The following is a 19,509-nucleotide window of genomic DNA, read 5'->3' as shown; positions in this document are numbered from 1 at the left end:
TTAGAAATTAATCTGTGGCAGCTTTGGGATAAATACTAAGACTACATGGAATGCTATTAGTATTTGCATACCCCTCAAATCAATTAAATAAATGAAGCCAACAAAACTACAAGCCAAATAAAGCATTATCATCACAGCAGATTTTAGTCATGATTATGTACATAGAACTCCAAAATAGCACTGCTTAGACACTGATTTCATCCAAATGCCTTTGAATTTACATTAGTAAAACTCAAGCTAGAGATTCATTAATTCTCTTTGAAAAGAGACTTCTATAATATCTTGGCAAATAAGGATGTTGTTTATAATAATTTTATGAATGGAAATTATTTCTACTGTGTATTTGGTATATTTATTAGAATATTAGATGTCTTAGAATATGTGCTATCTTCAATACCACATATTAGAACTATTAGATATCTTAGAATATGTGAAGTCTTCAGTGATGAGAGTATTTTCTGTTATTATTGACATCCTATAATGCTACATGTGCGCAACTTTTATATGAGAAATCTGAACTCTATATGATCACACTTTTTTAATAAGTATATTGTAACTGAACATACATCTTCAAGTCCAATATTGTGAGTTTTTCCTTAATTTGACCTTTCCTGAGAACTTTAATTTTCATTTTTTTTAAATGAAAATTCAGGTGTTACCTACTTGGGTCCTACCCAGTGAATAGTCAGTTTATGCCAAGAATCTTTAATGTGAAAGTAATTCAGACTTCTGCAAAAATATACACAAGAAGTTAATTCTTTTGCACCATGTGTACATTGATTATGAAGAAAAATGGGAAAATTCAGAATTATTATTTTTGTTCTAACCATCTGTCAGCAACCTTCACTCTTTTTTTTTTTTTTCTTTGACCTACTAAATTGACTGTATGCTCTAATGAAACTGATCTACCCTGGGACACTGAGAACTGAAATGAAAGAAGAGCATGAGGTAGTCAAAGGTTCTTTTTTAATGAACCTTTATTAACCTCCTACACATTCCTTCTTGTTATGTTGATTTCAGTCTTAGAAAAAAATTTTAAAATATATTCAGAGAAGCTGCCTGCTGTGGAAAAGTTTGGGTTGTGAGGAATGTGGTGGTGTGCCAGTTCTTTCAACATGGAAAAAGAAAAACTAAGAATGCTTACCAATTAAGGCAATGTAGTTCAGCAAGCCAGAGCCAACTGCAAAACAGCCCTGCTAAGACTGAAATTATACAACTGCAGCATAGCAGTGCAATCATAGCAAAGACTTGTGAGAATCAGTTCCTATATGAAAACCTCACAATAAAATTAATTTGTGGCTGAAGACCTTCACCAAGGAAAGTAACAGCTGGTAGGAAAAGAACTGCCTTGCTGTTTATGGTGTGACCGGGTAGCACAAACCAGTGGAGACTAAATAAACCATTATTAAAGCCACTATTGAGCAAGAAGATAACAGAGTCTCGCAAAAATACACTTTAATTGGTAGCACCTTAAAGTCAAAACAGCTATGTTGATTTATAGTACCTGAAAATGTAAGCCTTTTATCTTCAAAGAACTCTGACTCAAGGAGCTTTGAATCATATAGGACTGAAGTAATATTATTTCCCTCAAGACAATTTCTCAGTATGGGGACGTTGCTACAGGGTGAATTTATTGATTGAATCTTTGATGCTACTGACCAAAAGGAAACTGCAATGTATTTTCTCAGATTGCAAGTTCAACATTAAGTATTTCAACTTCAGTGCTTCTGCCTTGTGGAATGAAAGCGAAACTTGTTAATTTGCTCTTGACCTCGAGGGATAACTGTCATGAAAGACATTGTCCCCTTTAAGTAGCTCAATATTTCTCTTGCTTTTTTTTATTTCTAACAAGAGTGCAAACTCTTTTCTCATCAGGTCTTGGCAGGAAGGATATGCTCTTTTCTACCTTTAGCAGTCAGTCTAGCTATAGTTTTAGATGCTTAGCCCAGATATACTTGCATTCCTCTTTGGTTATACAGAAACAACCAGGTTTGTGCAAACCTCTGGTATAAAATACAATTCTATCTTACTAACATTACGGTAGGTGAAAGTGAATATCGAGCATTATTAAAAGAAGGACTTAGTCTACACAGATTCTGAGATGCTGTAGTAAATGTGAGGAGATAACTAAAACCATCAGCATCCCAGATGTTGGACTTGCACATGGAACAGTAGAACTAACAGGCTTGCAAGTATCTGTGACATGTGAAAGTTACATCAGGACTCAGATCAAAGTTTTGCAGACTAGCCACATGTCTATTAAAGTTCTGAATAAACAGTGTTGCCAACATTTTTTCTTGTTTCAAACACAGTTATGCTAACTGGAAAGCTAGTCAATCCAATATCCTCAATGACGCCATGTTCTCTCTGTATTGATTTCCTAGCTGTTGCTTGTTCAGAGAAAGCAGCTCAGGAATTGTGCATTTATTTCATACACTTAAAATTTTGTCAGTACATCTACTTCTTCTTTTTCCTTCTGAAGGTATGCAACTGGATAGTAGCATTTGTGGGAGGACACCAACCGTACTGTATCCATAATAGTAGTATTGGCCAAGGGAAGTTGGAAGGGGACTCAGCAAACAAGAGAGAAGGGAAGACCAGAAGGGAATAATTTATCTTGCAGTATACATAGTTTATCCCAACAGCAGGCTTTAATTACCTTATTAAAATAATTAAATTTGGGGATTTTTTTTTAAATATCCAATGAAGTCAGAAATTCTAGAGGACAGAGTTGAAATTCCTTGTCTTTACTTACTTTGTACCAAAGAAACAGCAAGAAGCTGAGGATATATTTATCCATGCATTATAGCACGTTAGGTAAAAATAAATCTCTAGCCAGAAAAATTTATTACCAAAGTAGATCACCAAGAAATTGCTGTTGTCTATATTTTACTAGGACAAAAATCAGGAAACAGCAAAATTCAGTGATTTACCAAAGCTTATACAGCAAATTGTGGGGCTTCAATTTCAGCCCAGATTATTCTGTCTTCTAGCCCTGAGAAACATATTAGCCTTCCCTGCTGTCAGGACAGGTATCTAGCAGCATTTCTATTTGGACCCCTGCCATAAGCCTGTAGTGGACTATGTCAGGAGTCAAGTTCCTTTGACTTCATCCACTTCCGTGGGTATATCCTAAAAGACGATGCAGTGCACAGCCACTTGGTCATTCTTTTCTCCATGCACACTAAACAGCATTAAGACAAATGTCATAGGCAGAGCTGACAGAAATAAATTGCACAAAACTGATGAAGCGTTTATTTAGTAATATCAGAAACTTCTAGTCAATACTGACCTTTACTCAAGTGACAATATTTCTAGGTGATGAATAATTGCAGACATACACAGAGTGTATATATACCTTTCTGAATCTTTTACTTTCTATGTAGTTTTTGTCTATTTAGCCAATATTTATTCTTCCTCTACAGTATTTGTCTACTGAAAGATCAAAATTAAAGCAGTCTTTTTTTTTTTTTTTTCTCAAAGCTTTACTTATTTTATTAGCAACTTCAAGACATTTTTTTATCTAAAGCAAATGTTAATGTATGACCTTCTGCAATGGCAGTTTTACATCCTGAGGTGACAAACAGATTTTAAAAGACACCTGGTACCTTTCATCTTTCAGTCATAAGTGTGTTTCAAAACAGTGAGAATATACTATGATCAGCTTTGGTGACATTCCTGGAAGTGGATGGTATAACTCAGAGTTGACTAAGGGCAGCAGAACAGAACTGTCATTGAACCATTTTCTAATTACACAAAAGTTTACTGACAATTTTGGCCACAAGTCCAAGTAAATCATATTACATAATTGCACCAGCTGCATGTATTTAATGCTGCAATTTTTATCTCATGAAGTGAAAACATTCCCAGAATTACTCTTGAACTAGTGGAGAACTCTGCTTCAGTAAGATGTCTAATTCTGTTAAATTAACAGGGAACATACCATGTTTACAATCCATGTTTTTATTTGAATAAAATATTTCCTACAGAAATAAGTACTTATATTTCTTGCATTCTAAAATTGGAAATTATATAGAAAAGCACTATTTATTGTCTTAATATATTAGTGTACCAGTAGGTTGTGCATGACTAGAAAACTCATCACTTGTGCTGAGGCTGTAGGAAGGAGACATCCTGTAGTGTTTTCATGGTTCTGCCCTCCAGAGGTGAGACTGGGAACATCTTCATAGCTCTCTGCAGTTCCCCTCTGCTCTGCAGGCCCAGGCTGTAATCCAAGGCCGTAGAGGAAGGAGAAAGAACAAAATATCTCTAAAGTCCAGACATAAGGAGCAGTCAAAAAAATTCATCAGTTTAGACATAAATGACATGTAATTGATAATGTGATTGAAATAGTAGTGAACTGATCTATGTTATTGGTTTCTTTATATATATATATATATATTGGAACAAGAAATCCTACATAGCTGAAATATAAGAAAAATGTATTTCTTTTTCTTCACTTTCAGGTGACAACTAATGAATATCGTCTCAACAAGATTCTTATAATGATAAAGATATCTGTCACTGTTATATTATTTTGAGTCTTTGGTACAGTGAACATTAATCTATACTAATTTTATTAGTAATTTTTTTAATAGGATTTATTAATTAATAGGTTTATTCATAGACATAAAAATTCATAGACATTAGGTTTGCTTATGTAAAAATGATCTTTGGAACTTATGAGAAATGCCAGACAAGCCTTTAATCTTGTACTACAGCACTTGTATAACACCAATGCATTAATAATGCAGACAAAACTCAATTTAAAACAGCTACCATATTTATGATAGATTCTTCCTGAGATCTCCATTTCATACTATGAACACTTTTTACATAAGTACTCTATATTCACTGAAGTCAAAGGAACTGCTCTTACAATCAATGCAATGCTATTAATCCTTTTCAATTTTAACAGCAACCCTCTTTTAGAAAAAAGACTCTCTATAAAAGCATTTAGAAGCACTCCTGTATTAGCAATAAAGTATTGTTTGAATTGTATACTGCTTCACATATTTTCCAGAAAAGTGTAATAGTGTATCCAGAGCTGGGAGTTCCAGTTCTATGTAGAACAAAAATACAAGCAATTCATGTTGGAAGTCAGTAGTTTTCACTTTAATCAGTAACAGCTTCTTTGTTTTAATTATTATCCCAGTAAAAAGTAATAAATCGTGTTGGAAAATTGAAGAGACTAATTGATTTAATTCCTTAAAGAACAGCCAGTTCTGAAGTTATCTTGCTCTGTGTTAAAAATATATTTGATTTATATTTTTTTCCAGTGCCAGTTCCAAAGCATATGGTATTCATCCTAAAAATGGCAATTTTCAGAAATTTTCTTACATTATGGTCCAGTTCTGCCCATGTTAAATTCAATACAAAGTTATCACTGTTTTCCATTATTTAAATGATTGTTATTGCTCAAACTTTGACAAACTGTACTTTCCAGCTTGCCATTTCCCTATCAGGTCATCTGGGAGCCAATAAGAATACCTTCTCAGTTTCTTGAAGGATTCATTGAAACATTGCGGAAAAGGTATATAAGCATTAATGAGAAGAACTGGGACAGTTCTTCAGGCAGGATGTTAAGCCATGTTCACTTTCTGTTCCAAGTGAAGTAGACACAATGATTTGCTTGACTACTGCCAAACTGAGAAATGGTGCTTCACTGCCCTGGAGCAGCAGCTGCTAATGTCCCTAAAGCATTTTTGTCCAAACCAAGCCTTGTCTAATTTCAGTATTCATCCTCCAGTGATTTATGGACATCTATTACCCTTAGTAATGAAGCTGACATAAACTGCCAGTATGGCTATTCACACTTGCTGAGATACCACTCACACTCTTCATCTATGATCTTCCTATCCTCGTCCTGTGTTACAACATGCACTGCATGTCGGCCTATTAAGTTAAAATCAAAGGTAACTCTACAGGAATATTTTTTCCTAGAAATTGATTTAGTCTCATGAAATATTGCATCAGCTAATAATTCTATAACTGTACATGCCATGGAATGTCTTAAAAACTTCTACTGAGAAAGAATTACTTCTATATTAGAAAAAAATCCATCATTTTGTAGGCTATAGCACCATTGAAAGATGCAAAATTTGAATTTCCTTGTGTTTAAACTTGTGATAATTGTGTTCTTCTTATGTAAATTTTCCTCTTTCATTTAATGTTTTAAAGATGTTTAATGTTTTAAAGCATTTTATGAAGTATTAGTAGGGCAAATTCAGAATCACAGAATCATCTAGGTTTGAAAGGACCCTGGAGATCATCTAGTCCAACCGTTCTCCTAGCACAGTTCCCACCTACAGCATATCCTTAAGTTCCAAATCGACCCTACTCTTGAACACCTCCAGAGATGGGAACTCCACCACCTCCCTCGGCAGCCCATTCCAACACCTAACAACCCGTTCTGTAACTTCCTAGAAATGCTTCCTAATATCTAGTCTGAACTTTCCCTGGCTCAACTTGAGGTCATTCCCTCTTGTCCTGTTGCTTTCAACTAGGCTAAAGAGGCTCATCCCCAGCTCTCTGCAGCCTCCTTTCAGGTAGTTGTAGGGGGTGATAAGGTCTCCCCTCAGCCTCCTCTTCTCCAGACTAAACTCCCCCAGTTCCCTCAGCCGCTCCTCCTACGACCTGTGCTCCAGAGCCTTCACCAGCTTCGTTGCCCTTCTCTGGACACGCTCGAGTCATTCAATGTCCGTTTTGTAGTGAGGGGCCCAAAACTGAACACAGGAATCGAGGTGCGGCCTCACCAGTGCCGAGTACAGGGGTCAGATCCCTTCCCTGTCCCTGCTGGCCACGCTATTGCTGACACAAGCCAGGATGCCATTGGCCTTCTTGGCCTCCTGGGCACACTGCTGGCTCCTGTTCATCAGGCTGTCAATCACCCCCCCCAGGTCCCTCTCTGACTGGCAGCTCTCCAGCCACTCCTCCCCAAGCCTGTAGCGCTGCTGGGGGTTGTTGTGGCCCAAGGGCAGCCCCCGGCATTTGGCCTTACTGAAACTCCTCCAGTTGGCCTCAGCCCATGGCTCCAGCCTGTCCAGGTCTCTCTGCAGAGCCTCCCTACCCTCGAGCACATCAACACTCCCACCCAACTGGGTGTCATCTGCAAACTGACTGAGGGTGCCCTCGATCCCCTCGTCTAGATCATCAATAAAGATGTTAAACAGGAGTGGCCCCAACACCGAGCCCTGGGGGACACCACTCGTGACAGGCCACCAACCAGATTTAACTCCATTCACCACAACTCTTTGGGCCCGGCCATCCAGACAGTTCTTTTACCCAGCAAAGCGTGTGCCCATCCAAGGCTTGAGCAGCCAGTTTTCCCAGTAGAATTCATGGGAAATGGTGTCAAAGGCCTTACTGAAGTCAAGGTAAACACCATTCACAGCCTTTCCCTCATCCAATAAGCAGGTTGCCCTGTCATAGAAGGAGATCAGGTTTGTCAGGCAGGACCTGCCTTTCATAAACCCATGCTGACTGGGCCCGAGCATCTGGTTGTCCCTCACGTGTTGCATGATGGTATTTAGGATGAGCTGCTCCATCAGCCTTCTGGGCACCGAAGTCAAGCTAACAGGCCTGTAATTTCCCTGATCATCCTTCCGACCCTTCTTATAGATGGGCATCACTTTGGCCAACTTCCAATCAGTTGGGACCTCCCCAGTCAGCCAGGACTGCTGGTAAATGATGCAAAGCAGCTTGGCGAGCACCCCAGCCAGCTTCTTCAGCGCTCTCGGGTGTATCCCGTCTGGTCCCATAGACTTGTGTGTGTCTGTGTGATGCAGCAGGTCACTGACTGTCTCCTGGATTGCTGGGGGGGGTCATTCTCCCAGTCTCTGTATTCTGGCTGTGGAGGCTGGATTTCATCAATACAACTAACCTTGCTATTAAAGACTGAGTCAAAGAAGGCATTAAGCACCTCAGCCTTCTCCTCAATCACTTGTTACCAAATTTCCTCCTACCATCTAGCAGGGGATGGAGACTCTCCCCAGACTTTCTTTTGCTACTGACATAGAAACTTTTCTTGTTATCCTTTATTGCAGAGGCCAAATTACTTTCCAGTTGGGCTTTAGCCCTTCTGATTTCCACTCTGCATAGCCTCACAGCCTCTCTGTAATCACTGTGAGTGGCTAGCCCCTTCTTCCAAAGGCTCTAAACTCTCCTTTTCTCCCTGAGTTGCAGCCAAAGCTCCCTGTTCAGCCAGGGTGGTCTTCTCTGGCGTCGACTTCTCATAGAGCACCTGGGGACCACCTGCTCCTGAGACATTAACACTTCCTTCTTAAAGAGTGCCCAGCCTTCCTGGGCCCCTATACCCTTCAGGACAGTCTCCCAAGGGATCCTTTCAAACAGGTGCCTAAACAGGACAAAGTCAGCCCTTCTGAAGTCCAGGATGTCAGTCCTGCTTAGCTCTCTCCTGACCTTTCTAAGAATAGAGAACTCTGCTATAATTTCATGATCTCTGTGCCCTAGTCGACCTCCAACCTCCACGTCGCCCACGAGCCCGTCTCTGTTTACAAAGAGGAGATCCAGCAGGGCACCTTCTCTGGTCGGTTTACTCGCCAGTTGCATCAGGAAGTTGTCTCCCTCACATTCTAGGAATCTCTGCGACTGGTCTCATTCTGCCGTGTTGTATTTCCAGCGGATGTCTGGGAAGTTAAAGTCACCCACAAGAACAAGGGCAAGCGATCATGAGATTTCACCTAAATGCCTATAAAATATCTCGTCCATCTCTCTGTCCCGGTTGGGTGGCCTATAGTAGACTCCTACTACGACATCTGCCCTGTTGGCCTTCCCTCTGATTCTAATGCAAAGACCCTTCACCCTGACTTCACTACACCTGTGCTCGAAGCAATCATAACAGTCCTTAACACACAGATTTTTTCATATACAAGATACCCATGATCACAACTCTCCATGAACTTGAAACAATTAACAAGAAATTAAACAAAGTAACTTTACAACTTTCAAAGGCTATCACAGAGAAGTAAAAACCTCTAAAAATCTAATAAACCTCTAAAAAATCTAGGAACGCTTTATTTTTTAAAGTTTTGTGCATGATGGCATTTGAGGGCATTATATGCAAGATGGGAGACTGTCCACATCCCTGTTCCTTGACATGAATTCCCCCATCACCACTTCAGCAACTAGCTGGGAGGAAAGAAAGCTTTCTCCAGAATGTAATTCTTCTACCAGTATAAGCAGCAGCAATATGCACACTTGAGCCCAGAGTACCTGGTGGCAGTTGCTGGAGATTTTCTCACTGCCCACTCTCCTTGTGCTGCACCTCCCCAGATATCTAAATCTCATGAAAACAAGGCTTTCTCCTTTATGAATGAAGTAGAAGTCTGGTCCTCACATATTCAAAGTTGGCAATTGTGCTTAGGGCAGAAGTTTATTTCAATGGCTCTTAAGCCGTGGAAACCATATAAAACCTAATCAGGCAGGGTTCTCTAGTACTTTATTGTCATCACTAATACAAAATATTTTCCAAATACTTAAATTTGAGTCCATTAGATGTTCATCATCCTGTTTCTCACTTCAGCACGTTTCTACCTAGTTGGAAGTAAAGAACACTTCTTTGCTTTTTCTAAATGACCATACTCCAGAAGACCTTTTTCTTTTATCATAGACCATGTTTTCTGAATTCTGATCATTATCTTTGCTCTGTAATTTTTCCACAGTCTTTCTTAAAGTGTGGTTAATTCTTAGAGTAATACTACCACAGAAGCCATAGTAGTGGCAAATAGAAGGTAAAATTATTTTAATGTTGAATGTCATATTCCTGTCCAAATAATTCAGTATAGTTTTCCTTATTTTCTCAACAACACAATATTGTTGGCTTATGGACAATTTTTCTTCAACCCATGGATTCTTGTCTATTAGATGACTACTTAGCTAATTGTTCCCCAACCTGTATGTCCAGCAGTTTAATTCTAACTCTAGCAAGGTACTTGCTGCTTATCCCTATTAAATCTAGCAATTTAAAATAGACCATACCATTAATTTGAGATTAAATTCCAATCTTTCTTTAAGATGTGCTTCCTTTATCAAGTCTGCAAATTTAATAAGAACTTCCCATTTCATCCTCCAAAATGCTGATGAAAACAGTACATAATCCTGTCCAGAGCAAGAGTCCCTGTATTATATTAGTAGATACATTCTTCAACATTTACATGTACCATTAGTGATTAATCCTTAAACATTTTTTTTAAAAAAAGTTTGTGTATACTATGATACTTTCATCTGAATAACATTTTTCAAATTTGATCTTAAGAGTAGAAGACAAAGACAAAATCTCTGCTAAAATCAAGATATCCTATATTGAAGGCTTGTGGCTATGTTATATGAAGAAATTATGCTACTGTTACAGTTTAGTATTTATAAATTCATGTTGGCCATTATGTTGTTGTCTATATTATCTTCAATGTTTTCACAGGTTGGGCGTTGTTATTTTTTTCCATCCTTTGCTAGATGATCTTCTTCTGTACTTTTGCTTATTTGTTTTTGTTCCCACAACCATCTTTACTGACCTGCCCACGGGCAGTATGTTTTCTGGTATATGATGTAATACCTTGCAATTTAGTTCAATTGCAAACACAGCTTGGTATTGTTTCTTTAACAGACTCCACCTTCTTTATAACATCCTTCTCTGCAGGATTTTGCCTCTTGAGTCTATTAAGTGGTAATACCACCATGTTCCAAAAACTTGTTGGGCTGCCTGGGTAGGATTCATATCATCCTACTTTAAGTATCTACTGCATAGACATCTGTATCTTAGGTTTCTATTCAGTTATTTTTGACAGTGTAAAAAAAAAAAATAAAAAAAATAAAAAAAAAAGAAGGCATTTTTAATGCACAGTTACTCAGATCTCAGCACTTTTTAAGTGCCTCTATTGACTAGAGAGCAGCCAGCACAGATACAGGTGACCTATCTATAGCAGTCTACCCTTAGTCAGGTGAATTCCTACCTCCATGTCTTTCTGTACTCTTTCCATAGATTATGCTTGAGTAGTGACCAGTGACTTCCAAGTAATTACAATATTACTACCAAGTCCTATGCTTGGATTATTCTGATTTTCATCTCCAGGACCATGACCATGTTACTGTCTGTCCTCTCTCTTCTTTAATACCAAACAGCATAAAGAGGGGTCTGAATACCTACAAGAAATGTATGTTTCTCTGTAATCTGGATCCCAGAGCAGCACCTTTCACATTTAAGAATATTTTTTTGCCTTCCTCATTAGTCTCCTGCCTGCCTTTTCTGAGCAACATATACCCTTCAATATTAATGCCATGACACACATGAGTCATTCGACAAATTTTTTAATCAGCCAAATGTCATTTACAGCAAAATGTTGGCCATGGAATAAAGCCTCCAGTTCTTCCTACTTAATCCCTACACTATCTAATAAATTTGGTGGACCAACCCACCATTCTCCTTTTTGTCTCTATTCTAACCTTATGGTAAAGACTTCTTTTCTTGACAATCTTTAGACTCTTTTTAAGGGCAAAATAGTTCATACTTATTTGGTGGGGTTTGTGAACCTGTCTCAATAAATCAGTAGACTGGTGTGAAAGAGGTTCTTTTTTATAGCATAGGGTATATGGAATATTATTCCATGGTCAAGGCAGCTGACGTTCTGCTGGCAGCACCATCTGCTCACTCACATATTTATCTCCATGTCACATCTGTCCCTAAGCCTTGACCTTTGATCAGCAGAATTGACAAAAAAGCCACCTGAGCTTCTGACCCCTTCACCTCCCCATTCCCAGAGCCTTACAGTAGCTTTTAATATGTGTAAACTCATTCCCAGTAGTGTTATTAACACCCACATGGAACATAAGCATGGGATAGTGTTCAGAGGGTTGGAGGAGCCTTAGCAACATTTCAGTAACACCAAGGATTTGGGTTCCTCAAAGGCAGCATGCCTCCCAGAATGTCAAATCTTGTCAACAGATGGATCACACTGTCATTCTCAACATCACTGTCATTGACAAATCTTATAATCTTGTCACAAGAGTGGTGTTACTTGGTGTTTTTCATGAAACATAATCCTTTAATTTCTTAACTTCATGAGAATTTCACATTCTTCTCTTCCCCCACTGTTACTGTCAGTCTTGTAAAATTATAACTTCTCTATTTACAGAGAAAAGCTCAAAAACATAAGTCCTGACTGGCAAGAAACCAAAATGCAAATTAAAATGAAATAAACCAAAACAAACCCACATATTTTTTCTCTTTAGAGAAGCCTATGATTTTTCAAACATATATGAGTTTGGTAATTCCAGGGATTATTTTGCCAACCACAATTAAAAGTACAGTAGAAAAAAAGAATACAAACTCATCCATCCTTAGGGGTAAGTAATTGAAGAGAAGATAAATGTCTTTAGTAATAAGATTGCATCCTAACTAAACCTCTGACTGCATTCTTGAAATACTTTCTGAAATATACTTTTGTAAACAGTGCAGGTTTATAGGGGAATGAATCTATACACACAGATTGCAGTGCCATAGACAGTCATACCTCTGAAACATTTTAAGGAACACCTAATATAATGTCAAATCAATCTTTTTGTGACATAATGATTAGCTGCTGCTAGGATGCATCCTTCCCTTCTTTTAAATTTATAACAAGAAAGCAGATGGTGTTAAAAATTTTTAGGAAAAATCTCTGAATCAAAGCCAAAAGTATAAACATTCTATAGTGCAAATAATGACCCATTATGGGAAAAAGAATTACTCACATTATAAACAATTTTTTTGGTCATTTTTAGATCCTTTATGGGAGAAATAGACTCATTTTGAAGAACACTAAATAAGAAAGACAATCAACTGCAATCTAGCTTTTTAAAATATGTCTCATAGCACACTTACTGAATCACCTGGGAGGAAAGGACAAGACACTAAATATTGGAGAAAGGAAACAACACGAATCTGTGAAGCACAAAGCATCTCATAATGAATACAGGAAGGACTGTGATAATATTGCTAGATCATATTTACAAAAAGTAATGGTGGTGTTATTTAAAAAACAAAAGCAACCTGAAATGTATATTATGACCAAACAGGCAAGTCTTTTGCCACAGAATAATCAGTGATTGGGAGAAGATAAAAACTTTGTAAAGTTGACATATAAACAAGAAGTGCAATTTTGAGACTGAGGAACACATAACAGGGAGCTTAGTAACTGGAATTTTAAAAAGTATCTTGCAGCTATTAATTGAATTTCCTCTTATGTGAGTGATGGAGAAGAATCACTGCCCAACTTGCAAAATTTGAAGATATGCAATGAAAATGTAGGGGGACAGTGGTCAAGAGCAGGCAAAGGCAACATCCCTAGAGAAACAAGGAAACCTATAAAAATACATTTTTAGAAGAGTGGATTTCCCATGGCAGAATCATGGCTCTTAGGGACAGGGCAGTACACAGCAGAGAGGAGAGAGGCTCAGACAACAGAATTATATCCAGGATGTGTAAAGGAAAAGTCAGAAGGATTATCTGTCAAAAAGAAAGAATTAGAGAAATCACTTAATCAAGGATAAGTGCTTCAAATATCTGCTTTCAAAGTCAACAATGATGAGCACGTTTGGTTTGTTAATCTCAAATCTGGCAGTAGTACTATTAAATTTAAAATGAATTTAAGGGCAGAGGGAAAGAGACTTTACAGGAGATGATCCCTGACCAGATGGAGCAGTTGTGGGTAGAGGTCAATAGCCCTGGGGACATAAGTTGCCTTTTTTAGTGCAAAGTCTACCTTAGTGACACAGGGAAGGCGTGTGCATTCGACAGACTCAGCATTAGGGGGCTTCCAAACACTAAAACGCCTAACTAAATTACAGTCATTGAGAAGATTAAAAGCAATTGGAAGAAGCTTGGCCTAAATTTGGCAATAATGGCCTAAAATCGGTGTAGAATTTACTGAAACAGCAGACGTTATTTCACGCCTTTTGCTTATGCATTTTTGCCATTCTTACTGCTCATATGGCAGGAAGACTAAAGAACAAGGCAAAAGACAAAGTAGCAGTCATTAGTAAACTGACAGTGGGTTGTGTCCTTGTGTCCTAGTCATTGCTTAGCTAAGCCATACATATTTTAACATTAACATGTGTTGAGTAATATGACGTTAATAACTAAATTCAGTATTTCAAGATGTCCAGCGTCACTGAAATGCTGCAAATAAAGGTTTATTAACATTACACAGGCTTTTCTTGATTTCCATTAGAATCATTAGAAATATATTTCACAGATTGGTGCTATAGAATTTGCAGAAATGTTATCTCCAACAGCTTTTGACTTATTTAGTCACTTATTTTTTTTATATTTTTCTACCATTTCTAAGAATGTCTAGGTGATATTTAAGACAAAAATATGGAATTTTTGAATCGTATTTATTCATCTTTTTTTCAGTCTTGACCTCTATAAAATCTTTCTTGATGCCCTCTAAGTTCTCTCTTTTTTTTTGGCTGTTTTCTTCCCACAGTGGCTTATTAAATTATCTTTTTCTGATCTATGGATCTGTTTATTTAAGAGAAAGCTAAGTATTCTCCTACAATGGGAAAGTTTGCTAGGATAATGATAGCAGCCTTCCAGAGACCAGAAGAGGCTTTCTTGTTCTTTACAGCTTGCTGGCTCCATGGTGGTGGTACATCTATTGAATTTGCTGGCAGACTATTATACCTGGAGCTGCTGAGCAGGCAAGATGCACAGCAAAGAGATGTGCAGGGATACTAGTATTCACATCTGGCCTCCTTTTATTTCTGGCACTAAATCTCTGGTGGGCAACACTGGCTGATCTTCAGTGTCTCATTCACAAGCCCGTAAGAAATTCCGTAAGTTTTAATTTCTTATCTGTAGCTGTGGGTTCATTTAAAGGGTGACCCTTTTTCTTGTCTCTGAGTCATCGTGAACTAGCTAAGGGGGGAGAGAAACATTTACTTGATCTGAAAGTATTTCAATATTTCTACATTCAAGATGATTGTAACATATGCTTCACAATGCCTGGAAATGGCTTTCTTTCAACTGTACATGCATTTGGACTTGTTTTTCAAATATAAAGGAAACACTGATTTCAGAAGTCTAAGCTTCAGAACGTTTCACAGTAACTGTTGCTAAAGTCTCACTATAAGTTGCTAAAAAACAGAGCAGTACCCCTGTCTTTCATCCAAAGCTAAGTGGTTCAATAGGCAAAACTGGAAACTGATGATTATACAGAAATGCTTTGTCTGCCTCACAGTTTCCCCATAGTTAGGACAGTTGAGGAATTAGCGTAAGGTCTCTAGGTCTCTTCATCACCTGTCTTCTCTTGTGCGGTAATTGCCTCTTATTTTTAATGTTTGACTCTCACTATTCTGTCTATATAGCAGGACTTCTACAGAAAGAGAGAAACAGAGAAACTTTTGCTTGAGGCCTAATGCCTTGCCAGAAGAACTGAGCACGTGAGGATCTGGATTTCAATGTTGATGTGTGACGAGCCTCCTGGTGAGCTCAAAACCTGCCTTTAGGAGGAATGTTCTTTTCTTTTCTTTTGACTGACACCCAGTGCAGCTCCTGCTTTAGTCAGCTCAGGATCTCATTACTGTAGGTGCTGTCATGGAGCTCACTCATTTGCAGTCACTGCTGAAAAAGCACAAGGAGAACCCTGCTTGTGATTTCCTCCTTGGAGGCTCCCTACTTCGACCCAACTCAAGAGCTGCAGCCTGTTTGCATACAGTGCCAGAGTTTATCCTTTCTAGCTTGTGGGGCCTTAATATATTCAGCTTTTCTTATGATTCAATACAGTTCCTCTCCTTTTAGCAACAGTGTTTGACAGTGATGAAACTCACAGAACTATCCCTCCGACACTAGGTGATACTGGGTGACCATCTGAAATGGGATAGACACATGGATGTGATGATCGCATGTGGGGGAAGACTTACTTAGGACAGGACAGTGTGAATTTCCCTGAGCACATGGCATGCCAAGGGAAAAAAGGAAGAGAAGGGAAAGCAGCAATACATGTGTTCACCACAGTGGCGAAACAGTGAAGGCTAGCAGAGCCCAGAGGTGTGCTCCCACACAGGTCCAAATCCCACATCTCAATGTTTTGATCAAATACTGTCCATCTTGGAAGAGCTGAGCTCCCTTCACAGTGCCAGCAGTAGGTACAAAACCCTGTCAGAGCAGCAGGCAGTGTCAGTCCCAGCTAGTACCCCAGCTATGGTGATACTTTGCACAGAGGTCCCAGAGAGAGTTTCAGCTCTGCATCTACAGATGTCTGTGCTAACAGCAAGTCAAGGTATTTCTATGAGTCTCCTGCAAATGGAAGTTCAGTGGAAGTAGGTCTGTGTGGATTCCGGAACGACAGTCTTTGTGCCGGTCTTCTTCAAATCTTGTTCATCCTCCCCACCCTCACCTAGTCCCCTCAGAAAGGCAGCGTACTAAAGGTGTGAGGTGCTCCTCTCCCCCTTTGCTATGGATACAGGAGCTCAGGACCATTCTGCTTCAACTGCAGGGGCGTCTCCCCTTGGCTGGCACAGGTCTCTATGCCCCGTTTGCTCCTTCTTTTGTCAAGGCCATGCTCATGCAATCACTTACACTCCTCTCCAAGCTCAGATTAGTGGGCACCTCTGTGCTGAATCTTTCTCCCTTGCTCACCCGTTTTGCAGTTAGACAAGAGGCCTTTCCACAGCATTTTCACTGAAGGCACTCCTTTCTTTTCATTCCCAGGCAGCTGCCTCCTCTCCTTCTGCCACCCCCAAGCATAGGGGTTTTGACATTTGCAGCACCAGCAGACCCAGCTGGGTACCAGGCACACTCTGCCACTGCCACAGAAACCTGACATGCTCAGCTCATCTCGGCTCTCCTGAGCCTTTGGTGGCCTCCTCAGAAGCTCATACCCTGCTTAGTGTGTTACCTGACCAAGGAGGACTAATTTTGGTAGCTGTAGCTCCTTAAACCAACACTATGGCATACAAAAGAGGCAACACAAATGGGCCATTGCCATTGTCAACTTAATGGTTTGTTGAATGTTAGTATGGTAATATGATAATATGATAAACTACCACCTGAGCCCTAATTCATTCAGTTTTGCAAGCTAAGCAACCAGGAAGAATTGTCTAGAAATATGGCTAATCAGCTTCCCATTTCTCAGGGCTTGTGTGGTAGCTAATGTCTGACAAAATAAAAATATATTGAGAAGCTGAAGGTTTCATTTTCTGCTAGCTTTGAATTCCCAGGGCCCGTGCAAGAAAGGTTTCATCACAAACCTACTGAGAATAAAAGAACCTATAAACTTGTGCTTCAGAAGAAAATTTTTCAATTTCTTTGTAATTTGACAGGCCCATCATGCAGTTGAAATTGTTTGTCTTGTGGTTTTTCCCATGCAATTTCCTTGAAAGTTAAGATGTCACTATTTGCCTTACTGCTGTTTCACAAGTAATTAGTAGGAGAGGATATGGAATCCCCTTCCTTGATTATCTCCAAAACATAAAAGGCCAAGGCCCTGAGCAACCTATCATCTATGAATGATGGCATTCAATAAACTATTCTAGAGATTTTGAGGTTAGCTGAGATATGAGAACAAGTTTATTAGACAAAGTCTGACAAGCTACTGCAAAAACTGACATTATTTGATTCATAGTTTCCCAATAACTGTATATATAATTTTTAAAAGTAGGAAGATTTTTCTTAGTCAGAGGTTGAATTTCAGGGACAAAATCCCAAACTGAACTGTTCACTCAACTGAATTATACTGTTCTCTGCAAGTTTTCTGATGAGTGATTCTGACAATGATGTTAGGTAAATATTAATTTTTAAATTAAATTTAATGAAATAAAAGGATTAATTTATTGTTATTGGTTCCACATGTTTTATGAAGTTGCTTACAAAAGTTACAAAATCATCTACAAAATAAATGTGGGATCATCTTAGGATTTTATTAAAGCTTTGAGTATTCTCTATTAGTGGTTGGGAAAAACTCATATAAAGATAATTTAAGCTGTGTCAGCTTTATGCTTTTTGATATTATTCAGGCACAGAAGTTTATATTGTTCCTGCTATATCTCTCTCCAGGCTTCTGGTATTTTTTGCAGATGAATTGGGATCACTTCTGCTCAAAGTGATGTATTTAGTAAACCTGAACATAATTTATTGTCTTAACAGCATTTATCAAGCTGCAAATATGAGCAATATCTACCTGTTTAATATGCTTCTGTGTGCTTGCTACAATTTCCTGTGGCTAGGATGGCTGTTAGTAAGGTTTCCTATTCTCCAAAACTATATTATGTACAGAATAATTTAAATTATATAGCTGGAGATATACTTTATATCTAAAAACTAATATTATTTTGTTGACAAGGAGACCTTCATTGAAATCAGCTCTAAATACATTAATGTATATACTACCTTAATGGGTTGGTTTGGTTTGGGGTTTTTTTGGAAAGTTATCATATACCTAGATCTTTCTACTAATGAGCAGTGAAGGGAAACATGCTATGAGTGTGTAATGTATGAATAAGATAAATAAATGAGAAAAGTTCTCACACCTAGCATACAACAAAAGCAATGAACAGTGATACATTATAAAAAAAAAAAAAGTTCAGGCAAAAAGATTAGACAAATCAATAAAATCTCAGGTAAACGAAAAAATGCAGGATTCATTCTCCAGTGCTTCATTACAGTGTTAAGCTACTGTGTACCTCTGGTAATGCAGCCATTCAAAAAGCACCTTTAGCCAATTAAATGGGATCCCTTGTGATAAGAGTTATATCACTCAAAACAAGAAAAATGCATATGGATCTTCTTTGTATTCAGTGTGATTCAATAAACACCAAGCAAAAAGAACAGTTGTCCCGAAGTGCTCTAAGACAACCATTAGCATTCACCAGCTTATTTTTTCTTGTATATTCCTGTTTTATGAGCTACAATCTAATTGATTTTGGCTTGTAGGTACGTTCACTGAAAGTCTGAAATATTTACATTTCAAGCAAGTATTGCAGCACATCTCGAAAAATAAATTTAAAAGACATTTTGAATGTTTGCAGATAATTAGTAATACTGGAAATTGGATGTCTGCAAAGAAACAAATACATCAGATGATTAGCTGCTTTTTGTGCCACCTATGCTCTTCTGTCCCCAGTCTGCCTCCTCTACCTTTCACTTACACAGAAATGACAGCGTGGAAGTTACAGCCTATCACTCTGCATCTACTAATAACTGTGCAGTCTGAACCATTTAAATCAGGCAATATTTTCTAAATATTATAAAAATATGAAAAATATGTTGGCGAATAAGTACTAATCAACAAATCCAGTTACTTTTAAACACTGACAGTTTTGAACCTATTGAACATATATATTATTGGACAGCTTGTGAAAAGACACGCAAGCTCTAGATTTGCTCACAAATATAAAGGTATATTTGTGCATAGCGTATTTGCCTAACTCTCCTGAAAAATGACCCACTCTTTTCAAAGTTGATCTTCTGTTGAGAAGAAACACAGCCCCTGGATGTAGCTTATTATTATATTA

At 38.3% G+C, this 19,509-nt stretch overlaps 1 protein-coding gene across 1 annotated transcript in view; it reads right to left on the bottom strand.

Annotated features, from left to right (window-relative positions):
- Positions 1 to 4,170: 4,170 nt before the first annotated feature.
- Positions 4,171 to 19,509, bottom strand: part of ANOS1 (anosmin 1) — a 161,576-nt gene continuing 146,237 nt past the window's right edge. The window contains exon 15 of the transcript XR_012633719.1: positions 4,171 to 4,225. The gene's annotated coding sequence lies outside the window, so the exon portion shown is untranslated. The remainder of the gene's footprint in view (positions 4,226 to 19,509) is intronic.

This window comes from Athene noctua, chromosome 1 (genome assembly GCF_965140245.1).
Source record: "Athene noctua chromosome 1, bAthNoc1.hap1.1, whole genome shotgun sequence".
Taxonomy (NCBI): Eukaryota; Metazoa; Chordata; class Aves; order Strigiformes; family Strigidae; genus Athene; species Athene noctua.
Note: the sequence above shows the minus strand (reverse complement) of the source record. Positions and strands in the feature narration are given on the sequence as shown.